We start from the raw sequence: 18399 nt of genomic DNA, 5'->3' as shown, positions 1-18399 counted from the left end.
CACCCTTTTTTTTGAATTAAATCCAAAGTTAAAGCTTTGCCCCACGTAGCTTCCCAAGCAAAGAAGCTAATCTTGGGCTACACCCACACATTCCAAATGCAACTTGAGGGAAACAAAGAAGGGCTGCCCGGCTCTAGAGCATAGTAAAGGGATTTGACCTAGAACTTCCCACTCTTTGTTTCAGTCCAAAACACCATGTCTTCCACATCACCGCACACTCTCTTCCCATGTAGCCGTCCCAAGAAGCTTTTTGCCACTTCCACATCCCAATCATTAAAGGATCTTGAGAAACAAGGGTTCCATCCCCCCCAACCCCTCTTAGCCAAGGGATCCCAAATATCTGCCACTCACACCTCCTTATCAACAGCTAAAGCAAACAAGGATGGGAATGACACACACAAGAATCCCCACACCACCTATCCTTCCAAAATCTCACCTTCCGCTCATTATCTACAAGGAAAGAAATCCTAGTACCCACAATGTCCCAGTTTATCCTTATCCATTTCCATAACCCAACACCATACGCCTCTCTCACTTCCCGAGAACATCATTCCCCTTTTTCTTCCCTGTACTTCCCTCTAATCACTTGATTCCACAAAACCTCTCTCTCACTTGCAAACCGCCAATTCCATTAACAAAGAAGAGCCTTATTGAGTGTGGAAAGACACTTGACCCCCAAACCCTCTTTCTTCTTACTTAAGCACACCAACTTCCATCTTACTAAATGAGGTTTTTGCTTCAAATTTCCACCTCCCCAAAGGAAATCTCTTTGAATTTGCTCTAGTTTTTGTCTAAATGAGCTTGACATGCGCAACAGAGACATAAAATAAATGGGCAAATTCGATAGCGTGCTTTGAATTAGGGTCTTTTCCTTCCTTTGGAAATGTATTGTTTCTTCCAGATAGCCAACCTTCTACAGAACTGTCTTCCACTCCATCCCAAAATGTCACTGACTTAAAGTGCACCCAAAGGTAGGCCCAAATAAGTGGATGGGAGGCTGCCCACTCTACATCCAAATTCCATAGCAAGGTCATCAATATTCTCCACCCTACCCACTAGAATTAATTCGCTCTTTTCCAAATTTATTCTCAACCTTGATACGACCTCAAACCACATAAGCAACCAACTAAGATAGGTCATCTGATATTGGGAAGCTTGGTAGAACATCAAGGTATCATCAACAAACAACAAATGGAATACCTGAACCCCTTCTCCACTTCTACCCTTCACCCTGCAACCCAGCAAAAAACCTCCATCCATTGCCCTTTTTAGGATACAACTAAACACCTCCATAGCAATCACAAATAAATGAGGCAAAAGCGGATCCCCTTACCTCAAACCCCTTGAGCTTTGAAAGAAACCAATAGAGGTGTCATTAACCAACACAGAGAAACTTGCAGTGGAAATGCACCACTTGATCCACCCAAAACCCATTTTCCACATAACTATGAGAAGAAAAGACCAGTCTACATGGTCATATGTCTTCTTTATGTCAAGCTTGCACAAGATAGCACATTCGTTATTCTTCAAGATTGAATCAATGGCTTCATTAGCAATCAACACTACATCTAAAATTTGTCTACCCTCCACAAATGCCCCTTGGACCTTAGAACCACCTTTTCTTAGCCCATTGGCTAAAACCTTGGTCAACCACTTATACAATGCCGTGCCGCCGCCCCCCCCACCACCAAACTTCTAAGCCTAAAATCCCTTAGATCTTCAACACCCACTTTTTTTGGGATTAAAACCAGAAATGTTGCATTCAAGCTTTTAACAAAGTTACTATGTTCATAGAATTCCCTGAAGCAAAATATTACACAAGCATCATTAAAATACTTTAGATAAGCACACTCATCAAAATCATTAATAAGAACACCATTAAATAGAATCACTTTGTCAAATTTTTCATGTCATTGTTTAAGGTCTCGTTTTATATTGTTTTAACCCATGCAGTGACTTAACTAGTTTACACACTTTCTTCTCTTTCCCAGGAACAACAAATCATTCTAGTTAGTCAATATAAATTTCTCCATTTAATTCACCATTCAAAAATGTTGTTTTTATATCCATTATATCCATCTGATGTACTTCCATTTGCATTCAGTTGTTTTACAACTATGTGGAAGATCACTTAAGAACTAAGTCCTATTGCTAGTAATTGAATTCATTTCCCAATCAACTAGCTCTTTCCAAAAAGGAATGTCTACGGAATTCATTACTTCATCATGTGTTTTAGGATCATCTCTTCAACTAGGTATACGAAAAAGTCAGCACCTAAATTCTTTTCAATTCTTCATTTTTCACTTCTTTCTGGTTCAAAATGATCTTAATTTTTTAAGTTTAAATTTCTTCATTAGGATTAGAATTTGAATCTCCTATAGGTCTAGACATTTGTTTTTTATAGGGAAAATATGTTCAAAAAATGTAGCATCACATGACTATAATGGTATTATTAAAGATTTCAAAATTTTCAAAATTGATCATTAAAAATGAATAAGTCACACTATTTAAAGAATACCCAATAAATATGCAATCTACAGTAGAAGGACCAAATTTTTCCTTTTTATTTATTGGAACATTTATTTTAAGCTAGACATCCCACATTTTTAAATATTTTAGATTAAGTATCTAGTTTTTCCAAATTTCATATGTGGTTTTTTCTGAATTTTTAGAAGGAACTCTATTAAGAATGTGACTGGCAGAACATAAGGTTTCACCCTATATATTATTGGATAAAACCGAACTAGTCAACATAACATTTACCTTATTTAATAATGTTTTGTTTTTCCTTTCTACAACTCCATTAGACCGAGGTGAATGGGGTGTGGTTATTAGATGAATTAGCTCAAGTTCACAAAATTTAGTGATTTCTTTTGATATATATATCTTCTTCGGTGTACAAGATCTTGAATGAAGGTTTTTATCCCTAAGATAGGGTTGCTTTTATAGGACAATGAAAATAGAGTGTAAAGAATATATATAAATTTTCTACAAAAGTCATATTTTCTAAGAAACTTTAGGTGAACAAAAAAACTTGTATTTTCTGTTAGACAATTAAAAATAATATTAATTTAGAATGGAATCAATGGAAAAGTAATTCAGTTAGACCTAAATTCCAACAATAAATAATAATAATCATAAATATTATATTAATTAGAAAATAATAAAAAATGGAAAAAGCCTAATTGAGGCACGTAGATGCGCTCTCCTAAGAGAAAATAGATATTTTTCTGCATAGAGTCGAGTGAAACTCTTCCCCTAAGATACAACAATCTTCGTAATCAAATAGTCACAGAAATTCGACTCCACGAATCAAGCTTCACCCGTTGGCTCACCAAAATCAATTAGAATAATAGGAGAAAATATCATAGTAGAGTTATTTCTCTGCTACAACTATATAACTTATTTAATATAAAAAGGAATAGAAGAAGATTAGAGAATGTTGTTACACAAAAACCTCATATTCTCCTTAAAAAATCTTACCCAGTCACAACATCCAAAAAAGATTAAAAAAAATATTAACAAAATAATAAAATTATTTATTAATATATATATATATATATATATATATATATATATATATTATATATATATTAATTAAAAAAATAACATTAAATATAATAACTATTGAAGAAACTGAGAATCATTCAATTGTATATTCAATCGTATGTTTTTTACATAATCGGGTCCCTATTTAACATATACACAGAGAGCAAAATATGGAAAAAAATAAAAATATGAGAAAAATAAAATCATACAAATCACCACAATATCTGTCACAATTGGGGCCTCAATCTTTTACCACAATATCGTACAAATCACCCCTCAAATCATACTAGATTTCCACACTTCCCCTCAAGTTGGATCATAGAATTAATCATGTCCAACTTGCAAATAAAATATTCAAACCTTGATTTCTGTAACCCCTTGGTGAATATATCTGTCAATTGTTCCCTTGTAGGGATATAGTCATGCAAATAGTTATTTCCAGTGAATGATGTCATCAACATACACGATTAGGATGGTCATCCTTCCATCATTGGACTATTTGAAGAACATTGTATGATCCGACTGTGCCTGTTGGTATCCTTGGTTCTTAAATCACTTTTGCAAATCTATCGAACCATGCTCTCAGAGATTGCTTGAGACCATATAGAGATTTCTTCAATTTGCATACCCTGATTTCTTCTTCCTTCTTACAAAACCCTGGTGGTAGCGCCATAAAAACTTCTTCTTCCAGCTCACCATTCAGAAAGGCATTCTTGATATCAAACTGATGGAGTGGCCAGTCTAAGTTTGTTGCCAAGGATAAGAGAACTCGTATAGTGTTCAACTTTGCCACTGGTGCAAATGTCTTGGTATAGTCGATGTCGTAGGTCTGAGTGAACCCCTTCACAACCAAGCGGGCTTTGTATCGTTCTATTGTGTCATCCGTCTTATATTTCACTATGAATGCCCATTTATAGCCCACTAGTTTCTTCTCTCTTGGCAAAGTCATTACTTCCCAAGTCCCATTTTTTTCCCATGCCTTTATTTATTTCATCACTGCCTCTTTCCATTCTGGAATCTCCAAGGCTTCTTGAATGTTTTTAGGAATCTGGATTCTATCAAGGTTAGTCGTAAAAGCACGACACTTTGCAGAAAGAGCATTATAAGACACAAATTTTGAGATAAGATGGAGAGTACATGAACAAGGTTGCTTCCTAAAAGCAATGGGTAAGTCATCTATTACCTGATCAGGATTGGAGCCAAACTCTCGAGGGGTTGGAACTCTCACTGATTCTAACTCTTTTAATGCTTCGGAGGTGAGTGTCTCATTGGACTTCGATTTTGGCCTCCTCGAGTAGACGAGTGTTTCCCTATTTGTCTGTATTTCCGTATCTCCCCCTGAGTTCAAGTGTCCTTTTGTATTAGGCGAAAGGGTAGATATAAGGCATGGAGTGGATTTGAACACTGCAACATTGAGGTAGTCTAAGGTTAAAGGTGGTCTAGATTCACTCACAGACTCTCCCTGAAGCGAGTAGTAGGGAGTATGCTCAAAGAATGTGACATCTAGGCCAACATATAGCTTCTATGAAATTGGGTCATAGCATTTGTAGCCCTTTTGTGTGGAAGAGTAGCCAAGAAAGACACATTTAAGCGCTCTTGGATCAAATTTGTTCTGTTTAGATGCGTGAGCGTGGACAAACACAGTGGACCCAAAGACACGAAGTGGAATATGTGCATCGAGTCTAGAATGGGGAAAAAACTCTTGGAATTTCTGGAAGGGTGTGACAAAATATAGGACCTGACTAGGCATTCGGTTAATAAGGTATGTGGTTGTCAAAATGGAGTCACCCCAAAATTGTGAGGGCATGTGAGAGATAAACAACAAGGCACGAGCAACTTCAAGAATATGTCTATTTTTCCATTTTGCAACCCCATTTTGCTGAGGTGTCAACGCAAGAACTTTGATGGATAATACCATTTTCTTGTAGATAAGTGCTCAACGAGTGATTGAAATACTCAGTATCATTATCAGTACGAAGATTTTGAATTTTGGTGTGAAACTGAGTTTGTATCATAGAGTGAAAGTTCATGAAGACTGATCGAACCTTAATTTTATCAGTCAACAAATATACCTAACATAGGCGAGTGTGATCATCAATAAAAGTAATAAACCATTTTTTATAGGTCCTATTAGAGGTACATGAGGGTCCCCATAGATCACTATGAATTAGAGTAAATGGTATGGATAGTTTATACATAGATTTAGGAAAAGATGCACGATGGTGTTGGCAAGTTCACACACTTCACACTGAAAATCCCATGAAGCTTTATTTGAACATAGTGAAGGAAATAAATGTTGTAAGTACTGAAAACTAGGATGACCCATCCTTTTGTGCCATAACAAAAGTTCACTTTCCTTGGGACGAGATGCAGAATTACAAACAGTAGGTGGACACTGTTCATGAACATCAGTTTTGTCGAAGTAATATAGACCATCACATTCCTTAGCACTGCCAATCATCTTCCCCAATGATAAGTCCCGAAAAACACAATGAGAGGGTAGGAATTTAGCTGAACAATTAGACTGTTTGGTTAACTAGCTAATAGACAACAAATTACAAGATAAATTAGGAACATGTAGGACAAGGTTGAGAGTAATAGACTCAGAAATATGAATATTCCATTTTCTTACAATGCTCACAATGTCCTCTTAGACTGTCTTGGGCTAGATCCAACGTGAGGCCCACGGGTTACAATGGCTGAAGCCTCGGGCCCAAAAGTGAGATGTTCATTCAACATCACTTTCCTTCTGCTTTCCTCACGTCGCACTTCAAAGACGACCTCTCGAATGGAGGGCAACAGCCGACGACTGAGAACTCTGCTCCTAACATCGTCAAGCTCGCGGTTCGGCCCCACTAGAAACTCAAAGACTCTCTCGTTCTCCATCTTCTTCTTGAAGCGCACACTGTCACCCGTGCACTCTCATTCCTCTTCGCAGTTGAGATTGAGATCTTGCCACAAACCCAGCATCTCAGTGTAGTATTCTGTGACTTCCTAATCTCCTTGCTTCATTTGCCAGAGCCGCATCTTGAGTTCGAAGATTTGGGAAGCATTCTCGGCATCGGAGTATGTTTCTCGTATCGCATCTCACACATCATTTACCGTCGAGAGGAACATATACGTTTTGCCAATGGTTGGCTTCATGGAGTAAATCAAGCATGAAGTGATGAAGGAGTTTTCGAACCGCCATTTATGGGATGTTGTTGCATCAATCGGAGGTGGTCGCCAAGTCTCGCCGATAAGAAACCCTAGTTTTCCCTTTCCATCAATAACAAGCTTGATTGCCTGTGCCCACTCTCTGTAATTTTTACCGTTCAATTTTTCAACGGTAAGATGGAGTGGGGAGTTGTCGAATGCACCGGCCGAGCCCATTGAGGAGTTTATCTCCAACTCTCTTTCTTGGGTTGCCGATTGACTAGACCCATGGTTGTCTCCTTTTTGGGCAGCCATGGATTGATTAGGGTTTTAGAGCAATTTGTGCTCTGATGCCATGAAGAAACTGAGAATCATTCAATTGCATATTCAATCGTATGTTTTTTTACATAATCGGATCCCTATTTAACATATACACAGAGAGCAAAATATGAAAAAATATATATATATATGGAAAAAATAAAATCATACAAATCACCACAATATCTGCCACAATTGGGGCCTCAATCTTTTACCACAATATCCTACAAATCACCCTCAAATCATACTGGATTTCCACAACTATGTATTTTAATTTAAATATAATAATACTTACCAACGTAAGTGATGGCGTTAACAAGAATAATAACAATGATAACAACAACCGCAACAACAATAGTAAAGTACATGGAAATATACTTTTTAGTTGACCAAAGAAGCAATTATATAACCTCATAATGAAGTAATCAAATGCAAGTGGGATTTACCAACACATTATGACAATACAAGAGAATAAAAGTTGGAACCAATTTTACTACCACATAAAACCATAACATAAATGACAATAACAATATCAGATTCTGAGCAACAAAGTTATTTATGCATTTTGGAAGTATATACATTTTGGTACATTGAACTTATGACTCTACCCCTCTTTTATTAATTTATTTTTTTTGATAAGTAAAAGTATTGTATAAAAACCACCAAAGCAATGGAAAAAGAATTACAAGAAAGAACACACCCCTCAGTCCCTAGCTAAAAGCCCAAGGTTAGAGGAGCAGCCCAACACACACCCTTAACGGGTTCCCACCCAACCAACAAAATCAACTAAGGTCGAGGGACCATCTTTTATAGACAATTTCGTCTCCGACCAAAGAAAATATACAAACGAATACTTAAGCCTTTGAATAGACAGCTATTCTTCCTCAAAGGAAATTTTGTTCCTTGCCTTCCAAACCATCCAAAAAAGACACAAAGGACTTACTCTCCAAACACCCTTCCTCTTTTTTCCCACAAAAGACCCATTCCACCCCAAAAGCGTCTCCTTAACAGTGGCTGGCAGCACCCACTGCACCCTGAACATAGAGAAAAGCAATGCCCAAAGAGTCTTTGTCTCTACACAGTGGAGGAGAATGTGATCTATTGATTCTTCATGCCTTTGACATAGGTATCATCGGTTCGCTGGAGCTCATCCTCTCTTTTGAAGTTGATCCAAGGTAAGAGTCTTCCCCCAAGTTGTTTCCCACCCAAAAAAACTCTCTCTAGGCTGCACATAGACTTTTCAAGTGGCTAACGAAGGGAAAGAGGCTGGAGGGCCTAATACTAATGATTTGTAAAGACACTTAACTAAAAACTTCTCACATTTAGTCTCTCTCCAAATCACCCTATCATCCACTACTTGCTGAACTCTCTTCCCGTTTAAGGCCAGAAAAAATCTGCAAACCTCATCCAACTCCCAATCATTAAACAGTCTAGAAAAAAACGGGTTCCAACTCCCCCCACCCTCATTGCTACACCACACATCTTTAACTTAAGCATCCTTGAAAACAGCCAAAGCAAATAAGGAGGGAAAAGAAACACAAAGAGGTTCGTTCCCACACCAAAAATCTTTCCAGAATTTTACCCCTTTGCCCATTCCCCACAACAAAAAATAGCCTACTTCTTACAACATCCCAAACCTTCCTAAGAGATTTCCACAACCCCACGCCATACACTCACCCCCTCCCCCCTCGCTTCCTTAGAACACCATCCCCTTTGTTCCTATCCATACTTTCCCCTAATCACTTGACTCCAAAAAGTCTCTCTCTCAATAGCAAATCTCCAACTCCACTTACACAAGAGAGCCTTATTGAGGATAGAAAGACACTTTACCCCCAACCCCTCATTACTCTTCTCAAGGCAAACCAAGCTCCACCGAACAAGATAAGGCTTCTTTTCAAGGGCCTCACCTCCCAACAAAAAATCCCTCTGAATCTGCTCTAACCTCAATCTAACTTTTCTAGGCGTAAAGAGCATAAACATATAGTAAATGGGCATACTCGCCAACGTACTCCGAATCAACGTGATCCTACCTCCTTTGGAAATGTATTGGCTCTTCCATCTAGTCAAATTCTTCCTCATTCTCTCCTCCATTCCATCCCAAGCAGCTAGCGATCTATGAGGCGCACCTAATGGCAATCCCAAATAACTGATCGGAAGACTTCCAACCTTGCACCCAAGAGCCAGCCAACTCCTCCACATTTTTCGTCACTACCCACCAGAATTAGCTCACTCTTGTCCAAATTAATTCTCAAACCCGACATGGCCTCAAACCACATTAAAATCCAACTTAAATACAGCAATTGCTTCTCGGAAGCCCCATAAAAAACCAAAGTGTCATCAGCAAACAGAATGTGAGACACCTGAACCCCCTCACCACCCCTACTCCTCGCCTTGCATGCTACCACAAAACCCCCACCTACTGCACTCCTTAAGAAACTACTAAAAGCTTCCATAATTATTACAAAAAGGTACGGAGAAATAGGATCCCCCTGCCTTAAACCTTTGGAGCTTTGAAAGAATCCTGAAGAAGACCCATTGATCAAAACAGAAAAACTGGCTGTGGAGATACACTACTGCACCCACCTGATCAATTTTTCCCCAAAACCCATCATGCTCATGCATGAAAACAAGAAGGATCATTCCACATGATCATACACCTTTTCTATATCCAGTTTACACATCATCGCCTGATAGAGGAAAGTCTTTTAAAGTTTATTCAAGAAAGGGAACCTAAGTAAACTTTAGATAGGATTAATATTAATTAGAATTGAATTGGGATTGGTATTTGTTGGAATCAAATTAGGATTAGCTAGTTGAGTTATAATATAATTAGAATTTGAGTCATGATAGGTTATTAGAATCCTAATAGACTTTGGATGTTATAATTAGAATTAGAATCATGATAGGTTATTAGAGTCCTAGTGGACTTTGGATTTCTTATAGAAGTCTATAAATAGGTTAATTAATGTAAATCAAAAAGATGATTTGATATGAATAATATTATATTTTCTTTCATTGCAAGGTTGCAACCCTCAATGGTGAGATTCCATTGATTTCTTCTAGGTGAGACTCCTAGAAGATCTTAGTGAGATTCTAAGGTTTTCCATCTTTTCTTCATTGTTTCTTCTTTTCTCTCTATTTCTTATCTTATAATTTTCTCTACCATAAAATTTATTTTTTATTCCTCTCCTTACACCCTAAAAATAAAACCCTAGCCCACCTACCCTTGAGTGTAGGCAACCATCCTAGGGTTGTCCTACATCAATTTTGGTATCAGAGCGAAAATTCTTGGCATGAAGGCATATGTAATTGAGGAATGGAGCAACATATGCAAACATGGTTGAAGGCTACAACTTTTTTATGCAACCACTGGTGGACATACCAAGGCTAAATGAAGAGGAGGATTGGTGACGTACTAGCATCTTCCAAACTCGTGTTGCTTGTCAAGGGAGACCATGTACTTTGATTAGTGATGAAGGTAGTTGTTCCAATCTAGCTTCAAAAGAGCTTGTTGAGAAACTTAATCTAAAGACAGAAGATCATCCAAATCCCTATCAAATAGCATGGGTAAATGACACATCTATTTTAGTGAGTTCTCGTTGCCTAGTGATGTTTAATTTCAGTAATAATTTTGAGTTATCAGCATGGTGTGATGTTTTGCCGATGAAAGTTGCCCATATTATGCTTGGAAGACCATGGTTTTTTAATGAAAGGGTCCAACATGATGGATATGAGAACACTTACACCCTTGTGCACAATGGGCGTAAGAAGATTTTTTGTCCAATGAAGGAAATTCCACCACATAAGCAACCAGGGAAAAAAATAACACCCTTGAAACTAGAAGAGCCATCAAATATTCTTACTAAAAAGCAAGTCGAAGTTACTAGAAAGGAGGAAGAAATCATCAATGATGAATCTAGAAAGCAAGAGGTGATGAAACTAATCCTAAAACAACCAATAGAAGAACTCAAAGAAGTTTCAAAAGAATCGATGTTTGACTTCCCAAGGCCAAACATTATCATGAGTGATGGCAAACATGAAGAATTTGCTGAAATTTCTTTTGAATATAGGGAATTCAAGAATCTTATTCTTCCACAAAACAATTTACAAGAAAAGTATGGGAAACAACTTTCCACAAGCTTGTTGAAGACACCTAATTATTTCGAGAATTATCAACTTGTTGTACAACATCAAAAAGTTTTTCGAAGTCCAGTATTTGTCTCGCATGAAATGGAACAAGTTCAAGAGATCTTGAGATCCTGTCTTACCATGGGAAAGAGACGACGAAGAAAGAAAGGGTGGAAGGCATTGCTCGGAATTTCAATTGATCGTGGAAAATCACTAAAACTCGAGGTCAAGTTTTTTTCAAGCCAAGAGGAATTGATGAATAATATTATATTTTCTTTCATTGCAAGGTTGCAACCCTCAATGGTGAGATTCCATTGATTTCTTCTAGGTGAGACTCCTAGAAGGTCTTAGTGAGACTCTTAAGGTTTTCCATTTTTCTTCATTGTTTATTTTTTCTCTCTATTTCTTATCTTATAATTTTCTCTACCATAAAATTTATTCTTTGTTCCTCTCCTTGCACCCTAAAAAAATAAAACCCTAGCCCACCTACCCTTGAGTGTAGGCAACCATCCTAGGGTTGTCCTACATCACCGCCTCTTCATTGCTCTTTAATATTGAGTTTATAACCTCATTAGCAACAAGGACAGCATCCAGAATTTGCCTTCCTTCCACAAACGCATTTTGAGCCTTAGAGACCACCTTTCCCACTACCATCTTTAATCGATTGGCTAAAACTTTAGCCAACCACTTATACAGTCCTCCCACCAAACTAATAGGCCTGTAATCCCTTAAATCTTCCACCACCCCTTTCTTTGGAATCAAAACAATGAAAGTTGCATTCAGACTTCTAATAAATCGGCCATGATTATGAAACTCCCTAAAAAACCCCATGACCTCCTCATTCACAAAATCCCAAGAAGCTTGCCAAAAAGTCATAGTAAATCCATCAAGCCCAGGCACTTTATCCCCACAAAAGCCCTTAAGAGCTTACAACACCTCCTGCTCTGAAAACGACTCCTCCAACCTAGCTGCATCCATAGGCTCCAACCTCTCAAAAGACATCCCCTTAATGCTAGATCTCCAACCTTCAACAGTAGACAACAATAATTTAAACTCATTCACCATCTCATTTCTAACCTCATTCTCCTTTGTTAATCAAGAGCCATTTATTTTTACTTGGGATAACAAGTTCCTCCTCCTCTGAGCATTAGCCATCTTATGGAAGAAACTAGTGTTCCTATCCCCCTCTCTCAACCAAACTTCCCTTGATATCTGTATCCACGAAATTTTTTCCAATAAAGCCCACTTTTTAAAATCCTCCTTTGCTCCACTCCTTGCATCCACCTCGTGAACAGAAAGAAGCCTTCTACTTTGTCCTAGAAATCCACCTGATTCAAGGCCATAGCCTTATTGACCTCCACTTTACCAAATTCCAATCTATTCCAGTCTTTTAACAGCAACTTCAGAGCTTTCAGTTTAGCTGCCAACACAAAGCTAGCAGACCCACTAAAATTGAGCCCTACCCACCACGCCTGCATCTTTTCCTTGAAACCCTCTTCCTTCAACCACATATTTTCAAACCCAAAAGGCATCGGACCTCCCATCGGTTCTCCCCCATCTAAAAGAATTGGGAAATGATTCGAAATCGGCTTAGGGCCCAATCAATTCTTGAATGAGATTGATTATTCAACCCACCCTTCCAAGTGAAAGAGCCTCCGTGCAAAGGCAGATCCCTCAACTCTAAATCCTCAATAATCTCCGAAAATCTCCTCATTGAATAAGTTAATCTACCTCTCCTACTGCTTTCCTTAGGGAACCTCACCACATTAAAATCACCTGCCACGCACCAAGGTCCACCCCATAACCCTCTCACCGCACCTAATTCAGCCCAACAAACCTCTCTCTCTTCCTTTAGCGTAGGCCCATAGACCCCAGAGAAATTCCAACAAAAATCATCCTCACAACTTTTGATTTTGCACGACACCGAAAAAATCCCCACTTCCGCTTCCAATAATTGTAACACCCTTTTATCCCAGAACACCAGCACACCACCAAAAACTCCTCTCGAGTTTAGGGTCTTCCAATCTAGACATCTTCCCAAGCCGAGGCTTCTGACTATTATCCTTGACATCTCCTGCATCTTAGTCTCCTGTAAGCACACCAAATCCAACTTTTGTCCCTTAATCAACGCCCTAATCACCTTTATTTTCTCACAATCATTAGCTCCTCTAACAATCCACAATTAAATTCTTAATTTCATATCACCAACCTCGAAAATCCACTCTCAACTCCCAAAACCACCAAAACCCCAACTTCAGTTAGCAATCTGAAGTACCCCCGCACTTCTCCCAACACCACAATAATTCACTGAACTCTCCATTTTTTTCAATTCTCTCTGATCTAGAGACCTTTTGAAACTTCCTTCTTTTTCCTGCCACAACACCCTTAAGATTTTTCCTCTCTTCCATTTTTCTCAACAACTTCAAAATTTCCCCCTCAAACCCCTCAGTAGGCATACCCAGACATTGGAAAAGTTTCACAAAATTACCATTCATCCACGAACCCAAAACGCATTTGTCTTCCTCCTCTAAAACTTTTTCCACAACTTTTGTCGGCATCTTCCCCCCCTCAAACTCCTTAATTCCCTCCTCCAAAACAATCGGAGCTTCCCTCTCCCTCCCATCTGCCCAAATAACCCTCAAGGGGTTAACCGACCCCTCTCCGTTCACAAAAGAGGGCCCCTTGAACACTAGTTCCCGATTAGCGACAAACAGCTTTCCCCCCTCCCACAGAGAGAAAAAGAAGAAGGACCCCGATCCCCAAATCTAAGAAAAGAACAGGTTTCGGAATGGGGGTACCTGAAAGCTTCCTCCAACAAGGCCTCATCTGCTCCATTCTTCTCTCTTACTGCAACCAACGACACAGCACCAATGATGGCCTCAACAAGTCTCAGCTCCACACACGAAGAAACAGGAGCCCTAACTCTCTTTAATCCTTCAACATTATCCAACTGGGCCAAGCCTTCTTGACAAATGGGCTGGCCCGAAACCCTAAGTCCACCGTCCTCTAAACCCCCCGAAGAAAGACAATGGCCCTTTTGGGCCAAGGACTCCCTCAAGCCCATAGCCTGCTGACAAACCTCGTGGGCTCCCAACAACTTAATGTTTCCCTCCTTAACTGACTCGGCCCAATGCACACTAAGCCCACTTCCTTTCCCCTTTAAAACCACACCCTCTGAACCATCTCTGGACACCCCAACTACTCCCTTCCCCTTCCCCTTCCCATCATTTCCTTCACCTGCCTTGGTACCCCCCGCCATACCCAAGCCATACTCAACAGAAACAGCTCCAACTTGCTCAACTTTATCTTCCTCAACTGCTCCCACTGATCCTTGTACCCCCGAATGTCCCACGCTGCTACCCACGTGTGAATCTATGCATCCTTCGTCACCCTTCGACCACCCCCTTCCTTGCGTCGGCACCGCCACCGAGACCCAAGGTGGCACTTCCCACCATAACTAGATTGCGAAGCATAATGAACCCACCACTAGATGTAACGACCCGAGTAAATCCCTCCCATCCGTCTTCACTAAAAGCCTAGCCCACTAAAGCTATGTGAAATTAGCTATGTCAGCATCTATAGCAACCAACCCTCCACAACTATCCCCCAATTTCCTGAACATCTCCTAATTTCCTGAACACCTCCCTGTTCCAGAAATGTAGAGGAAGCCCCACTGCCCTCACCCAGCATTGATCTGCATGAATTCCAAGCCGAAAACAATCTGCTTCGGGTCCCCATCTCTCTAGATGAAGAAATCTGTTCTGAAAGCATCAATTCCCTCTTCGCAGCACTCTTTCAGCTTCCTCTGCAACCTCAAATTCTGCAAGAAAAAAGCCTCCTCCCAGAAACAAAAAACACACTTCCCCTTTCAAATTCCATAGCCTTCTCCCCCAAGTCCTTAAACAATCTAAATCCAGACACCGGCCAGACTCTGCTTCCCACCTTCCCACAAGACAACGCCCTAATTGCTCCTCCCTGCTTCTCAAAGCTCTGCCCCCAAGTTGAATCCACACTGCATCCCCTATTCTTCCCGCCTTTGCCTTTGCTACTTCAACAAAAGACCGATTTTTCTCATCTTCCTCCGTTTGTGCTTCACCTCTCTTTCCTTCCTTGGCACCTACAATGCCTAAACCCACCTTGTCTTCAAAATGTAGAGCAACACCTAGAACGAAGCTTACCCACCCCCCTAATATCCCTCTTCCCTCCGAAACACCAAACTGAACCTTTTCACTTCTAGATCACGTACAAAGCAGAGAATGAACCTCCCCGCCTCGTTAGCATGCCTGTCCAGCCTAAATCTCCTCCCTTCCTCTTCCCAACTTTTAACAACTTTCCCGAACTTCTCCTCCCTACAACAAGCCTCCACTCTCTCCAACAAACACCTCAAACTAGAATCTCCAAACCTAATCCAATTGGAAAAACCTTTACTTCTCTCCAAAATGGTCCCTTGAAGCTTCCCCCCAATACAACTGATCAAAATCTCGAAAGATTTCGAGTCCACAACAAACCAGCTTCTACCACCTCCCCTCTTCCCCTTCTCCATTGCTCACTTTTTTACTAAATAAATTTTTTCCATTAATACGATCTTTACATCGTCCATCTCATAAATAAATTAATTCTCTATTCTAAGAAATGATAAAAAAAAAATAAAATAAAATAAAAAGTAAGCCTTCAAGCACAATGGTGGGAAGTTTTTTTCATGATCGCCAGGTAATTAGATAAGTTGAGTGTTCACCATGAACACAAAAGCAGATAGCTACAGATAGATATAAGGTTAGGTGGTGGTCAATAGCTTCTTAAACATATGGTATTTAAGCATAATTTTTGTCTTATGGAAAAACAAAAGTCACCCTAGTTGTTAAAATGAACTCTATTAGAGTGATTTTATCGAAGGTAACAAATTTCTTGGACTCTAAACCTTTAAACCTCTGTATTAATCAGTTGTCAAGAAAACTCTCATCATCACCATCACCAATCACCGTCACCATAGTGGTAGTAGCATTAGTGATAATTATAAAGCATAAAAAATGCCACATTTCTTAATCTTAAACCAATTGAATAACCTCGTAAGAACGTAATCAATTAAAGCAAATCTTATTGGTACAATCTAGAAAACCAAATGAAAATAGTTAAAACCAAGCAATTACATAACCTCATGAGGGCATAGTCCATTAAAGTGAAGTCTTATTGGTACAATCCGGATAAGAAGAATAACCAGAGTCAAAACCAAATGCTTCATTACATAAATGCCAATGAGATTATTACTTTTAATCCCGCAGCTATTCAAGCACTTCAAAGATATCCTGTCATATATAGTAGGATAACTTTTTCTTCTTTCTATTAATAAAATCTACCCATCATTCAGTGCATATTAAAAAAAGAAAAGAAAAGTGCAGCACCCCAGTCAAGAAATGAAAGCAACCTAGTCATCAAACACCTTGTGATTTAGGAGTTCTTTTAACATCCACGAAGATGAAAACTGCCACTTAATGTGAAACATGAGGTAGATGGACTTTTTAACGACAAGCTTAAAGCTAGGCTAGTCTTAAAAGCTTCTTAAACAAGTGGCATTTGTCAGATAGAAACATTTAGCCAAGTTGCCAAATTGAACTCATTTGGGAGTTCGTCAGAGGTAACAAATTTCTTTTGGCTTCTAATCTCTTGTACCAATAGATGTCAAAGAAGCTTTCCACATATCAACCTAGAGGAGAATGTATGTTTGAAAATGCTTTCCAAATTTTGATATCCTAATTTCAGGGAAAAGATCCACATGATTTAGAAAACTTTGTATGATTTGAAACAAATCTGAAGTCAAGAAGATCATAACTTGACCATGAGGCATAATCACCATTAGATAGTAATGCTTGATTTTTGGGCTAATGGCATTGCTCTTACTAGTGAGGTCAAAGAGTTGGGGTTCTGAAGTGTTTCTTCTTCAGTAGTGCTTGCACTATGAGTCAGTGACATTGCTATTTCTAGTGGGATTCTCTTAGCTTTTTTTGGTGTGAGAGGGGTTGAAGACCGAATCAAAGGAGAACATTAATTTTATGGAAATATAACCTAGAATTTGTTGAAATAAATATAAAATCTTGGAGCTAAGCTAGCATTCTATCATGGCAAAGTAACCATTTGTATAATGCAAATTGTCAGCTCCTTGAAGATGAAGATCAGTCTCAAAATCTCGTACCTAGTTGATTGTTTGACTCTTGTCAAAATATTTCCTCTGTTCCAACTGTATTAGTTAATTGATACATTTGCTTGGCACTAATTATTTAGAGGCAGTCAGACTGCAGAGTTACAAGATACAAGCATAGCAATATTGCTTGATCCATAAACCTAATTGAAACTTTTACTAATACAGTGAGTCGCCAGTTTATTTCCAGATCGACATTTTGCCTTGGTACTTAGAGAAGTAAGAAGCTATCACTATTCTACAGATCTAAATCTACCATGTTCATGGCAAATCAAAAAACATTAGATGTAGGTCCTTGTTTCCTAGGATCTACCAAACAGAAGCAAGAACTTGATCTTTCATAAATCTACCAAATAGAATGTGGGTTGAGGTTAAAAAGACAGGATTCATATGATTCGTAGAAAATATGGCCTTAGAGCAAATTTGTAGAAAAGGGCTCATGTGGTTGATGCCAAATGCTATTGCCTAGACATGACAGCATTTGATTTATTGAGTATTGAAATTTTTTCTCTGATATCAATTTGTGACAGAGCAAAGAAAAAGAAAAAAGAACTTGACTTTTCCTAATTCCAACTTACTAAAACAAACCCAACTGAGAAAGAACGTTATCCAAGGATTAAAAATGACAGTGATTGATCCATGTCAATATGGATCGGCCTACCATTTCTAGTAAGGAAAAAAAAACACTACCTTGATAATTTTTTTTTTTTATCAGAAACGAAGAGAAATATATTAATAGAAGGAAAGATATAGGAGAAAGAAAGAAAAAAGAAACAAAAGAAACCACTAGAAGGATGAGAGGTCCTTCCTACACAATCTGAACAACATAAAAACCCCCAACATTAGCTAAAAACAAAGAGAAACCCCCCCACACTCAAACTTTTGAAGCGCAAACCTCACTCCAGTTGAGTTGTAACACATTTAAAGGAACTCCTCTAAAAGCTGCAGAACAAGAAGCCCAAAGAGAGGAATAGAACAAAATCAAATCCCATAACGTCTCTTCTGATCTCCCCTTATCCTCAAAAATCCTATTGTTTCGCTCTTGCCACACTATCCAAACCAAAGTAAGGCAAGCA

At 38.8% G+C, this 18399-nt stretch overlaps 1 protein-coding gene across 2 annotated transcripts in view; it reads right to left on the bottom strand.

Annotated features, from left to right (window-relative positions):
* The window catches only part of LOC117926580 (protein SPA1-RELATED 4-like), a 31179-nt gene that overhangs the window by 3826 nt on the left and 8954 nt on the right, over positions 1 to 18399 (bottom strand). The gene's annotated exons all lie outside the window — the stretch shown is intronic.

Source organism: Vitis riparia, chromosome 12 (assembly GCF_004353265.1).
Source record: "Vitis riparia cultivar Riparia Gloire de Montpellier isolate 1030 chromosome 12, EGFV_Vit.rip_1.0, whole genome shotgun sequence".
NCBI classification, from domain to species: domain Eukaryota; kingdom Viridiplantae; phylum Streptophyta; class Magnoliopsida; order Vitales; family Vitaceae; genus Vitis; species Vitis riparia.
The sequence above is the reverse complement of the archived record's forward strand: the minus strand, read 5'-3'. Positions and strand labels throughout refer to the sequence as shown.